Source organism: Myxine glutinosa, chromosome 14 (assembly GCF_964187855.1).
Source record: "Myxine glutinosa chromosome 14, kmMyxGlut1.1, whole genome shotgun sequence".
In the NCBI taxonomy this organism is placed as follows: Eukaryota; Metazoa; Chordata; class Myxini; order Myxiniformes; family Myxinidae; genus Myxine; species Myxine glutinosa.
The window spans coordinates 1,947,502-1,960,147 of record NC_136274.1 but is presented as its reverse complement, the minus strand read 5'-3'; positions in this window follow the sequence as shown (position 1 = coordinate 1,960,147).

The window sequence follows — 12,646 nt, the reverse complement described above, 5'->3', positions numbered from 1 at the left end:
TACTAGTACATCCGCTCACTACGGAGCGGCAGGAAGGATCATTCATCTTTGGGGTATATAGATTATAATCAATCTATGGTCGGGTCTCAAGAATATTGGGTGTGTGTTCATTTACCAAGTTTCTTGTGGAGAGATCGCCAAGTGGTTTAAGCATTCGAGCAAGCACTCCATTCAAAACCGTTAAGGAACGGCTGGCTTGGCAAGCTAGCTGCTTGGTAAATGAGCACACTTCCAACGCTTGTGGGGTATATAGATTACAGTAGATCTTCACTCAGTTATGTAAGTAAAACTTACCTCACGGATGTGAGATTCCTCCAAATTTCTTTGTTTAATGTTATAAACAGCATTAGCGACTGTTTAAAAAGCTAATAATGCGTGTTTGTGGTTTATAATATTTTACAAGCCCTGCTACGCCGCTGTTAGACTTTTGGTCTGGTTTCTTTAAAATTGGAAACACACCTGTTTTGGCTAAAGTTTAATTTGAAAGATTGTGGTAATAGTGAACGGATGGCCTTCCTGATTGAAATAAAGCCAAAGTCAGCAGGAAGTAATGTACACCATGTAAAAGTGGGGAAGCATTAATGAAAAATGATCTTGGTTGTTGGAAAAAAACCATTAGACAATAAAGGAGGAACATTTGGGAAATATTGGGCGCTGTGTTTGATATCAGCATCGCTTGGGTCAAACTTTTGATAAAACGCTGCAAATGACGCGTGCCTTGAACTACAAACCCCATTATATCTTCCAACAATTTATGAAATTTTTCCTTTAACACTTTTCACCATTTCACAAAAATCACTTTTCATCACTATGAAGCTTTCGTCATGGCCAATGTGTCAGCCTGGGAGATGTCCGGTCCAGCGATCTGGACCAGTGCGTACACTTGCGTTATGTACAGAACCCGATAACCTTTTTCATGGACATCGTATTGACGAATGACATCGAGACTTTACAGATGGATGTAAAAAAAACCGCCAGAAAACCACCGTGACCACGAGTGGCTCCGAAGGGAAGCACTTGCACACGAACACTCGATGCATGGACGGACGCACGCCCTTTGTGATGATGGGAATTCCAAGGATCAGAAGAAATGTTTTCGATCTCCTGATGGTGAAACGTTTTTACCAATAAACACTTTGGGATCATTTAATCTCACCTTTCTTTTGTTGTGCTTGCATAGCCGAATAAGCATCGTTTTGGGTGAGTATTGTTGTAGCCCAGAGGGCCCAACAAACTGAGAGACTGAGCTTAATCCCAGGGGATCAGTTCAACCTCTGCTTATCCATAACCGAGTACCTCGGAATATCTCAATTTGATGATGAAAACACGTGGATTGTGGAATGTTGTGTTAGTGCGTGGAAAGTTATTTTACCGGTGGGAACAGCTCGCTAAACCAAGGAATTATTCTCTGGTGCAAAGGTAGGAGCGTCCTCTCTGAGTCTGGGAGCAAAGCAGTTCCAATCCATCCGAGTCATACCATGGACGTTAAACATGGTACGTGCTGCTTCCTTGCTTCATGCTCAGCATTTACAAAGGATATATAGCATGGACAAACCACCATAGGTTGGCAACCATTGACCAGGCTCTATGGGCCTTATGCCATTCGACTGCATTCTATTCCTTGTAAGATAAATTGTATTTATTGAAAAATGTTTTTTATTAATCTTTCATTGGACGTTGGTTACACATGGACGATGTGTAGACGATGTGACGCAACAATCGGGTTAAGCTTGTCTGCATTTAAATAAAGTAGTTAGGCTTGTTACACAAATGTAGATCAAAGAGGGTGATGAGGTGCAAATGAAGAAACGAGCACCAACAGGTATCACATTGGAATGTGAAGTTTCAGGTAGAGAGAAGACAAACGTGGTCTGGGGGAGCGTGTTAGTGAACGTGTTAGTGAGCACGACTGAACTGAAGAACACAAGGCCACAGCACACTCAATGTTAGTGTAGAAGGCACACTCAATGTTAGTGTAGACACAGCACACTCAATGTTACTATAGACAGCACACTCAATGTTAGTGTAGACAGCGCACTCAATGTTAGTGTAGACACAGCACACACTGTTAATGTACACAGCACACTCAATGTTAGTGTAGACACAGCACACAATGTTAATGTAGACAGCACACTCAATGTTAGTGCAGACACAGCACACACAATGTTAGTGTAGACAGCACACTCAATGTTAGTGTAGACAGCACACTCAATGTTAGTGTAGACACAGCACACTCAATGTTAGTGTAGACAGCGCACTCAATGTTAGTGTAGACACAGCACACACAATGTTAGTGTAGACAGCACACTCAATGTTAGTGTAGACACAGCACACACAATGCTAATGTAGACAGCACACTCAATGTTAGTGTAGACACAGCACACACAATGCTAATGTAGACAGCACACTCAATGTTAGTGTAGACACAGCACACACAATGCTAATGTAGACAGCACACTCAATGTTAGTGCAGACACAGCACACACAATGTTAGTGTAGACAGCACACTCAATGTTAGTGTAGACACAGCACACAATGTTAATGTAGACAGCACACTCAATGTTAGTGCAGACACAGCACACACAATGTTAGTGTAGACAGCACACTCAATGTTAGTGTAGACACAGCACACTCAATGTTAGTGGAGACACAGCACACCCAGTGTTAGTGTAGACACAGCACACTCAATGTTAGTGGACACAGCACACTCAATGTTAGTGTAGACACAGCACACTCAATGTTAGTGGAGACACAGCACACCCAGTGTTAGTGTAGACACAGCACACTCAATGTTAGTGTAGACACAGCACACCCAGTGTTAGTGTAGACACAGCACACTCAATGTTAGTGTAGACACAGCACACTCGGTGTTAGTGGAGACACAGCACACACAATGCTAATGTAGACAGCACACTCAATGTTAGTGTTGACAGCACACTCAATGTTAGTGTAGACAGCACACTCAATGTTAGTGTAGACACAGCACACAATGTTAATGTAGACAGCACACTCAATGTTAGTGCAGACACAGCACACACAATGTTAGTGTAGACAGCACACTCAATGTTAGTGTAGACACAGCACACTCAATGTTAGTGTAGACACAGCACACTCAATGTTAGTGGAGACACAGCACACCCAGTGTTAGTGTAGACACAGCACATTCAATGTTAGTGTAGACACAGCACACTCGGTGTTAGTGGAGACACAGCACACTCGGTGTTTTTTTTTTTTTTTTTTTTTTTTTTTTGTATACAAGATCGAGGCTCGTGAAAGAGCGAACATTAATCACACAGAAAGACAAACAGACACACAAAACAAATAACATCGGGAGCGGTAGACAAGATGGGGAGAGAGGGGGGAGGACACAAACACAACATTTGAGAGCAGGGACCGAGAGACATGGAGACATCGAGAGAACTGTGGGAGGGAGAGGGCTTTGGGGGGGAGGCATGAGAAGGGGGGGGGTGGGAGAGGTATAAAACATATGGACACTGCCAAGACTTCCAGGAAAGAAGTTGGAATTTCAAACAAGGTGGATCTGGGGTGAATTAGTGGGGGTAGAAAAGATCAAGGTTTTGGATGGGGGAAGATAAGAGATGGTGGTGAACAGCTGTTTTGAAGACCTGGAGGGAGGAGTGTGATTGAAGTGAGTGGGGGAGTTTGTTCCAGAGGTGGGAGAAAAGAGGAATGAAAGAGTGAAGGTGAGCAGAGAGCCGAGATTTCGGCAGTTTAACCATCAGAGGGTGGCTGGCAGATCTTGTGCGACCTGTAGGAATATTTGGGGGACAGAGCACAGAGAGAGCTGGGGGAGCAAGGCCGGAGAGGAGTCGGTAGAAGACAGAAAGACCACCTACCTGCCTGCGGTGAGTGAGTGAAAGGCCCTCAGAGATAGCTTCATCGCGGGAGATTCCAATGATTCTGAAAGCTTTGGATTCAACAGCGTGAAGCCGAGCCAGGTGTGAAGCAGGAGCACCAGCCCATAGGGGAGAACAGTATTCCATTGAGCTGCGGATGAAAGCCTTGTATGTGGTGAGGAGCTCAGGTGTGCTTAGGAAGGACTTCGCACGACGGAGGATGCCCAGTCGGCGACTGGCTTTGGAGGCCAGCTTGGAAATGTGGTTTTCCCAAGAAAGAACATGGCAGATGGTGAGACCCAAAAGCTTGAGCGACAGAACTTCTTGGAGAGGATTGTTGAGAAAGTAGATGGGAGGGTTGTCCAGTCGATCTTTTCGGAGAGACATAGTAAGAGTGTGAGATTTGTCAGGATTGAAAGACATGTTCCACATGTTTGACCAGTCTGTGATTTTGTCCAGGTCTTCAGAGAGTGAGGAGGCTGCAGACTGCCGATCTGAGGGAAGAGGAATGGAGCGGCAGAGAGTGGAGTCATCAGCAAAGAGATACAGAGGATTTTCCAGAGAGTCGGAGAGATCATTGATAAAGACCAGAAAAAGTACAGGGCCCAGCACACTGCCTTGGGGAACTCCAGTCTGAATGGGAAGGGGAGATGAGAGAAATCCATTCAGGGCCACACGTTGACTACGACCAGAGACACAGCAGTGAAGGACATAAAGGACCTTCTAACACGCTATTTGGGACCGGTCCCAAAAACTCGCAATAGTTCAACTCCCTTTGTAGTCCGGCAGCTCAGCTAAATATAGGATAACAATTGTGCATTTTGTGAGGAAAGCACCAAATTTGGCACACTACTAGACTATCATATTATGAGAAGATCTGGATATTGGGCCATCTCAGATTCAGAGATTTGATTTTTGCAAGATTTGCAGATTTTGCAGATTTGCAAGCTGAGATTGCAACGCCAGGGACGGCCGACTCCTTCCTGCGAGCTGCCCACGTCACCCGCACAAGAAGAGCTCATCAAATCACTGCAGTGGCACCGCACATCCTGCAACACCGTGCGTATGAACGCCACTGTATGACATATGCTGATGATGCAGAAGACCTGCCTGAGTTCGAAGACTGGTGTCACCAGAGAGGAGAAGACAATCCCTACTTTCAGTACTGGGCAACTGTGCTGGAACTAGAGATGTTGGTACTGGTCTACGTGCGTTCTCTGCGGCAGGCTTCATTCACGATATACCTTGATGCCCCGACGGAACTGGTCCCATGCATGGTTCCATGCCTTGGACCACACACACTATGCCAGGTGGGTTCCTGTTCACCTGAGGGACACGGTTGCACTCCCAATGAAGCACCCAGATGTAGCCAGAGAATTCAGGGCTGGCAACTTCACTGTACAGAAGACGAAGAAGGTGTTCTCTTCGATCCCAATCGAATCGAAATCTTGCAAAAATCAAATCTCTGAATCTGAGATGGCCCAATATCCAGATCTTTTCATAATATGATAGTCTACTAGTGTGCCAAGTTTGGTGCTTTCCTCACTAAATGCACAATTGTTATGCTAAGTTGCCCCACTATTGCTCGTCTCACTATCACTAGTCTTTAGTCCCAATCCCAAATAGCATGTCAGGAGCTCCTTTACGTCCCTACTCCACTGCATGGGGCTGGCTTCGCCCTTTAGAGTAGATATCAAATAAAACAACATTTCTATTCATAAGGGATTAAACAATGAATTATTTTTTTTGAGAAACTCACTCATAGAATCTATAAATATTTGATCATGTCTTATCTCTCTAATAAGATGCATCTTTTTGGAACGTTCATCTCCATCAAGAATATTTATAAATAATACATTTTCATCTTCTTGTTCAAGATATTTATTTTGAAGACTAATAAAATTATATACCTCTCTTGGAGTTCTATTTTGGCCTCCTCCTGAACCACACACCATCTTAAGTTTATAATACACTCGCAGAAGTACCCGGCATTGCCGGGCGGGGGAGGGGAGGGAAGGGGGAAGGGGAGGGGAGGGGAACGGGGGGGAGGGGAGGAGAGGGGGGGAGTGGAGGAGAGGGGGGGGAGGGGAGGAGAGGGGGGAAGGGGAGGGGAGGGGAACGGGGGGGAGGGGAGGAGAGGGGGGGAGGGGAGGAGAGGGGGGGAGTGGAGGAGAGGGGGGGGGAGGGGAGGAGAGGGGGGAAGGGGAGGGGAGGGGAACGGAGGGCAGGGGAACGGGGGGGAGGGGAGGAGAGGGGGGGAGGGGAGGAGAGGGGGGGAGTGGAGGAGAGGGGGGGGGGAGGGGAGGAGAGGGGGGAAGGGTGAGGGGAGGGGAACGGAGGGCAGGGGAACGGGGGGGAGGGGAGGAGAGGGGGGGAGTGGAGGAGAGGGGGGGGAGGGGAGGAGAGGGGGGAAGGGGAGGGGAGGGGAACGGAGGGCAGGGGAACGGGGGGGAGGGGAGGAGAGAGGGGGAGTGGAGAAGAGGGGGTAGAGGAGAGAAGAGGGGGGGGGGAGGAATCAGCGCGCTGCTCTGCCACCAGCTCAGATGCCGTGTATTATATTCTGAAATGCGCTGAGGTAAAAATATGGTAAAAAAATATTATGAATTTTTTTTTTTTAGGTCGGCCATGTTCTTCCCAGGTTCAATGGCCATGTCTATGCCAAATATGAAGCACGTGAGCCTCTCCGTTGAGGAGTCTATCTGTAACATTACACACACACACACACACACACACACACACACACACACACACACACACACACACACAAACTGTGTTTTATAGACATATAAATTTGGCATAGACATATAGATAATCTTTCCTTTAAAGTATTGACAGTAGTCAACATTTTCAGTCCATTTAAAAATGTTGGAACATCTAGAAATAGAACATAACTTTTTTGTTTCAATGTTTATTCTTTTATTTGTTTTAAATAGTTTAATACCAGTTTCTCCTTCAATTCAACTAGCTTGGTATTTTTCACATTCACAATGTTTACCATTAATATACCAATTTGAGTTATTCCTCCATTTTTTAGTCTGGTGTAAACTGTTCATTTATATAGATTTAAACCCATATGGAAGTGCATTTATTTTATCATCTTTTATTTACCTTTTATCATCAAATGAAGAAAGAGCTTTCTTATTAACAGTCTCTGTAAAAAGAATTCATGACAATAACTTCTAATAAGGTTCATCTCTCTAAAGATTACATCATCTTTATGTATACAATCATAATGATGATCAAAGTTTATTGTTTCCTTCAATATTCCCTTTTAAATACTCTTTAGTTTTTTATCAGCATTGTATTTATCTCCATCCAAATATTTATAATAGCAGAGCAGTTAAGAGGAAGCATGGTTCATTTTTTCAGGAAAGCACCAAATTTGGCACAGATGTAGTATGGACCTATACAATTGTTTTCCTGAGGGGCGCCCAAAAATTCAGAACCCCTGGTGGCCGCCATATTGAATTTCAACATGACCGCCCTCTGTGACCTATTTCCCTCAATAACTTCTATACTATGAGTGGTCTTGGTCTTGTATTGTGGTCTTGGCAATAGCACACTACTTTACCTACCAGCCACATGGTGTGGAGGAACTCTGGATTGCCATTGGCACTGGTAAAAGCTACCGCTACCTTGCCATCCATAAAATTGCCACCGGCCTTGGCCGCAGGAAGTCCGAGTCTTTGCCATTATTCCATGCCTTCACTGGCTGCGACACAGTGTCATTTTTTGCCCAAATTGGGAAAAAGACAGCCTAGCCGGCTTGGGAGGCATACCCCAGCATCACGCAGACCATTCATGCTCTCGCTTATAGGCCATCTGTGGACGCTATTACTATGGAACTAGAGAGCATAGAAAGATATGTTGCCATCCTCTATGACCGGACTACCGAGATAAAGACAGTGAATGACATGCGCCGACACTTGTTCACGAAGAAGGCAAGAACAATTGGTCACATTCCCCCAACAGCAGACGCCTTCGAACAACACCTAAAACGTGCATGTCTTCAGGCTGGACACGTATGGAGTCAGGCACTTGTGCCCTACCCAGAACTTCCATCACCAGCTCATTGGGGCTCGATTAAAACAGGGACTTCTTGGACACCAATTTGGACCACAACACCACTGATACAGGAGGCATGTTCAGAGCTTACAAGCTGCCATTGTAGGTCGGCCTGTAAAGGCAACTGTAAATGCTCCAGGGCAAATCTGCCCTACACACCACTGTGTGACTGCGATGGACAGTGCTTGTAGTACTACGCGTCTGTGCGAGAGCCTCCACCTTTCAAGTGCCCACAATATATTAAGTTAAAACTGCAACTGTGTGTAACTTTGATTAATTAATACCATTCCATTGTTATCAGAGACCAATAAAACAATGTGTATCACTTGGAATTGAAATTTTACCTAAAATACTATGAGAGATTCAAGGAAAATGGAAACACCATGGCGGCCATCTTGAAATTAAAGATGATGGATGCCAATCTTTATGCAATTGATCCCATTGGATTCAGAGACCATGAAAACAAGGGGTAAGACACTGGAACTGTGGTGTTATCGCTCATAGTATAGAAGTTATTGAGGGAAATAGGTCACAGAGGGCGGTCATGTTGAAATTCAATATGGCGGCCACCAGGGGTTCTGAATTTTTGGGCGCCCCTCTGGAAAACAATTGTATATGTCCATACTACATCTGTGCGAAATTTGGTGCTTTCCTGAAAAAATGAACGACACGCCCTATTTTTCGGTCTTAACTGCCGAAGTATAAGCATATGCTTTTGATCTAACCCCAACAAATTCACTTAGAATATTACCTTTGAGTTCATCTTCAAATTTACTAATTACCTTCTTATTCTTTCATGAGTATAAATCATTATTACTCCCGCCAGGGAGTAATGCATTCGCTCGTGTCCGTCCGTCCGTCCATCCGTGTGTGTGTGTGTGTTCGTGTGTTTGTGAACAAGATATCTGGAAAAGTTCTGAACGGATTTGGATGAACGTTGGTGGGACGATTGCCCTTGGGATAAGGAAGAATTGATTACTTTTTGGTGAAGCTCAGGATATTATTCCGGATCCAGGAATTTTTTTTGGGAATTTTTTTTTCTGTTTTCCTTTAAAAACCATTTTCTCTGCAATAATTTGACCCATAGGAGGGACTCGGTCTGTGGAATATTTTAATTGTAATTATGACGTCACAGGTCACGTGGTTCGGCCGCCATATTGTTTTGAGTGAAAAACACTAAATTCCAATTTTCTCCAAAACGCCTGAACAGATCGAGGCCAAATTTTGCAGGCAGAATCGCATACCCATGACGAAAAAAAAAGTCAGCCAGCATGACGTCATGCATCACATGGTTTCAGAGTTATGACGTTTTTAAGCACAAACCTCTAAAACCTAGCTCTTTCCTCATTTGTGATCCAATCGAGGGGAAACTTCACAGAACTGTTCAGCATATCATTCTTCTAAAATGTCCTAGGGGAATTTGCGATAGGTCATGTGGTTTGGCAGACATCGTTAATTAAACGAAAATATTTTTTAAATGGATATCTCTTGAACCACTTCATTGATCGACGTGAAACTTCATACTGTAGTGGAATTCATGAAGAGTAACAAGTGTGCAAAATTTGAAGATGATTGGATGTACGGTCTGGAAGCTACAAGTTCTTATTGAGTGAAGAAGAAGAGTCTTCGACTGTGGACGATTATTTATTTATCACATGTACAGACTTGCAGGCATCGTTTGACACAATCTCCCGGGTTAATTTGAACCTCAAATAAAATCATAATTCCAGATTTGTCAATGGCTGAGGTATATTAACAATCGAATAAAACAGATTTGGCAAAATTCCGACTTTTTTTTAATTTTTATAAGATCGCATATTCACCCAGGGTTGTGAGACGCTGAAGAAAAAAAAAACCTCGCATGGGCTTCCCAGACCAAATAAATAATTCTGGCTCAGCGATTTTCAGGTTTATTATTCCCGCCAGGGAGTAATGCATTCGATCGTGTCCGTCCGTCCGTGTGTGTGTGTGTGTGTGTGTGTGTGTGTGTGTGTGTGTGTGTGTGTTCGTATGTTCGTGAACAAGATATCTGGAAAAGTTCTGAACGGATTTGGATGAAAGTTGGTGGGATGATTGCTCTAGCGATAAGGAAGAATTGAATAGTTCTTGGTGAAGCTCAGGATATTATTCCGCATCCAGGAATTTCTTGGGGAATTTTTTTTTCTGTTTTACTGCATTAAAGCTTTTATTCTCATTCTTAAATGATGTTTTTCTCCTCAAATTCCGAGATATATCAAAATAAATTATCTGACAGTTGGGGCCTACTTTCTTTTTCATTTATTGTTTTGGGGAGAGGGGATGTTAAAACGTATTATTCCAACTTGACCCACGGCGGGAGTATGCGCTCTACTGAGTGGCGTTCTAGATAGGATTATAATTACTCATATCATAAGAATCTATATTTTATTTATCCGATGCTCCCCCTTCCTCTTCATTAACAGTATGGACCTCAAACATCCGGGGCCTTCGCTCAAACTTGACTGATCTCTCCATACAGGTTGCTTAAGACAAACCAGAGGTGATCTGCTTAACAGAAACTTTCCTCCTTCATGAGGTCTCAGATTACTTGGTATCTCTCCCAGGTTACTCCCTCCTCCGGTATGATAGACCTGAGCCTCGTCCTGGAGGTGGGGTTGCTATCTTTATCAAAAACTCTCTTCCTCACTCGCCCTGCACTGCCCTCTCTCCACCTCACCCCCCAGGAATACCTTTGGCTACGGCTTCCCCTTCGCTCCCACCTTTTGTTCATATGTGTGTTGTACCGTCCACCAAACAGTGATGACTCCATCTACATCTCGCTGTCTGATAATATGGACCAACTTCTATCTCTCATCCCAACTCTCATCCCAACCCATCCCAACTCTCTCTTCCTCATATGTGGTGATTTCAATTGTCACCATGCCAGTTGGCTGGGTGTGGGTACCTCTCTCACCAGCCATGGCTCTTCAGAAAAGGACTTCTGCGACTCACTGGGACTGACACAATCTGTCAATTTCCCGACCCGGATCTCAGTCAACGGAGCATCTTCTCTTCTGGACTTGGTTATGACTAACTTCCCTGAAAATGTCTGCTCCTCTTCTTCTGCTCCAATCGGCTCATCTGATCATGTGCTTGTTAAAGTGGACAACTCTCTGACCATTCTCAGAGAGCCTCCTCAGCGTCGACGAGGCTGGCATTTCACTCAGGCCAACTGGCACGGTCTTCAAGCAGCCATCAATCATCTGGACTGGTCTCCCATCTCTACCGCCTCTGACATCAACTCATTCTGGGAATTCTTCCAAAGTAAATTGCTCTCTCTCATGCACAGATTTATCCCATCTCGTCTTCAGTTGTCATACCCTTCCTCCCATCCATGGTACACGGAGTCTTGAGGTGAGGCTATTGCCCAGAAACAACTTGCTTTCGTCTCCTGGAAAGCTAATCCAACGGAAGGAAATCTCATTTCCTTTCACAAAGCCCAAAACAAGTGTGTGTCCACCCTCAGGAGAGCCAGGAAACAATATCTCTCCGTTCTCAGGACCGAACTCTCTTATCTGTCTCCCTCTTCCAAATCTTGGTGGCGTCTGGTCAAATCTGTTTCTGGTGTTTGTTCCCCCTCCATCCCCTCCCTCACCTCAAACGGCTACACGGCTGACTCCGCACGTGAAAAAGCTGAATGCCTCAACTCTGTGTTTGCCTATAAAAATCTTGTGTCCTAAACCCATCCCTCTCTGTACCCACCATACCCAGTCATACCCAGCTGCTCCTGGACTCTGTGTCTTTTCCTCCTGACAAGGTGGAAAAGTTTCTGTCAACCCTCGACTCTGATTCTGCAACTGGACCTGACGGCATCAGGCCATGTGTCCTAAAATCCTGTTCTTCCGCTCTTTCACTCCCTCTCTCTGTTCTCTTCACCCTCTCTTTTGCTCAAGGTCATCTGCCATCTGCTTGGAAATCAGCCAACATCACCGCTTTGCACAAAAACAGATCCTAGCAACTACAGACCAATCAGCCTTCTCCCAATTATCAGCAAAGTCATGGAATCCATCATTGCGTCAGATAGGAAATCTTTCCTCTTCTCCAATGGCTTGATCTCTGATCATCAATTTGGTTTCAGACCTGGTCACTCTACTCTGGACATGCTGCTTCTGCTTTCTCAACAATGGATGGAGGTCCTCAATGCCAAACAGGAAATTAGAGCTGTCTCCCTCGACATATCACGTGCCTTCGATACGGTCTGGCACCCCGCTCTGTTCACCAAACTCTCCTCTTTTGGTATCCATGGAAATCTCCACGCATGGCTGGCGGACTTCCTCTCTAGTCGTAGTCAACGTGTGGCCCTGAATGGGTTTCTCTCATCTCCTCTTCCTGTTCAGGCTGGAGTTCCCCAAGGCAGTGTTCTGGGCCCTGTGCTTTTTCTGGTCTTCATCAATGATCTCTCTGACTCTCTTGAAAATCCTCTCTATTTCTTGGCTGATGACTCTACTCTCTGTCGCTCCATTCCTCATCCCTCAGATCGGCAGTCTGCAGCCTCCTCACTCTCTGCAGGCCTGGACAAAATCACAGACTGGGCAAACAAGTGGAACATGTCTTTCAATCCTGACAAATCTCACACTCTTACGGTGTCTTTCCGAAAAGACCGACTGGACAACCTTCCCAGCCACTTTCTGAATAATCCTCTCCAAGAAGTTCTGTCACTCAAGCTTTTGGGTCTCACTATCTGCCATGATCTTTCCTGGGAAAAC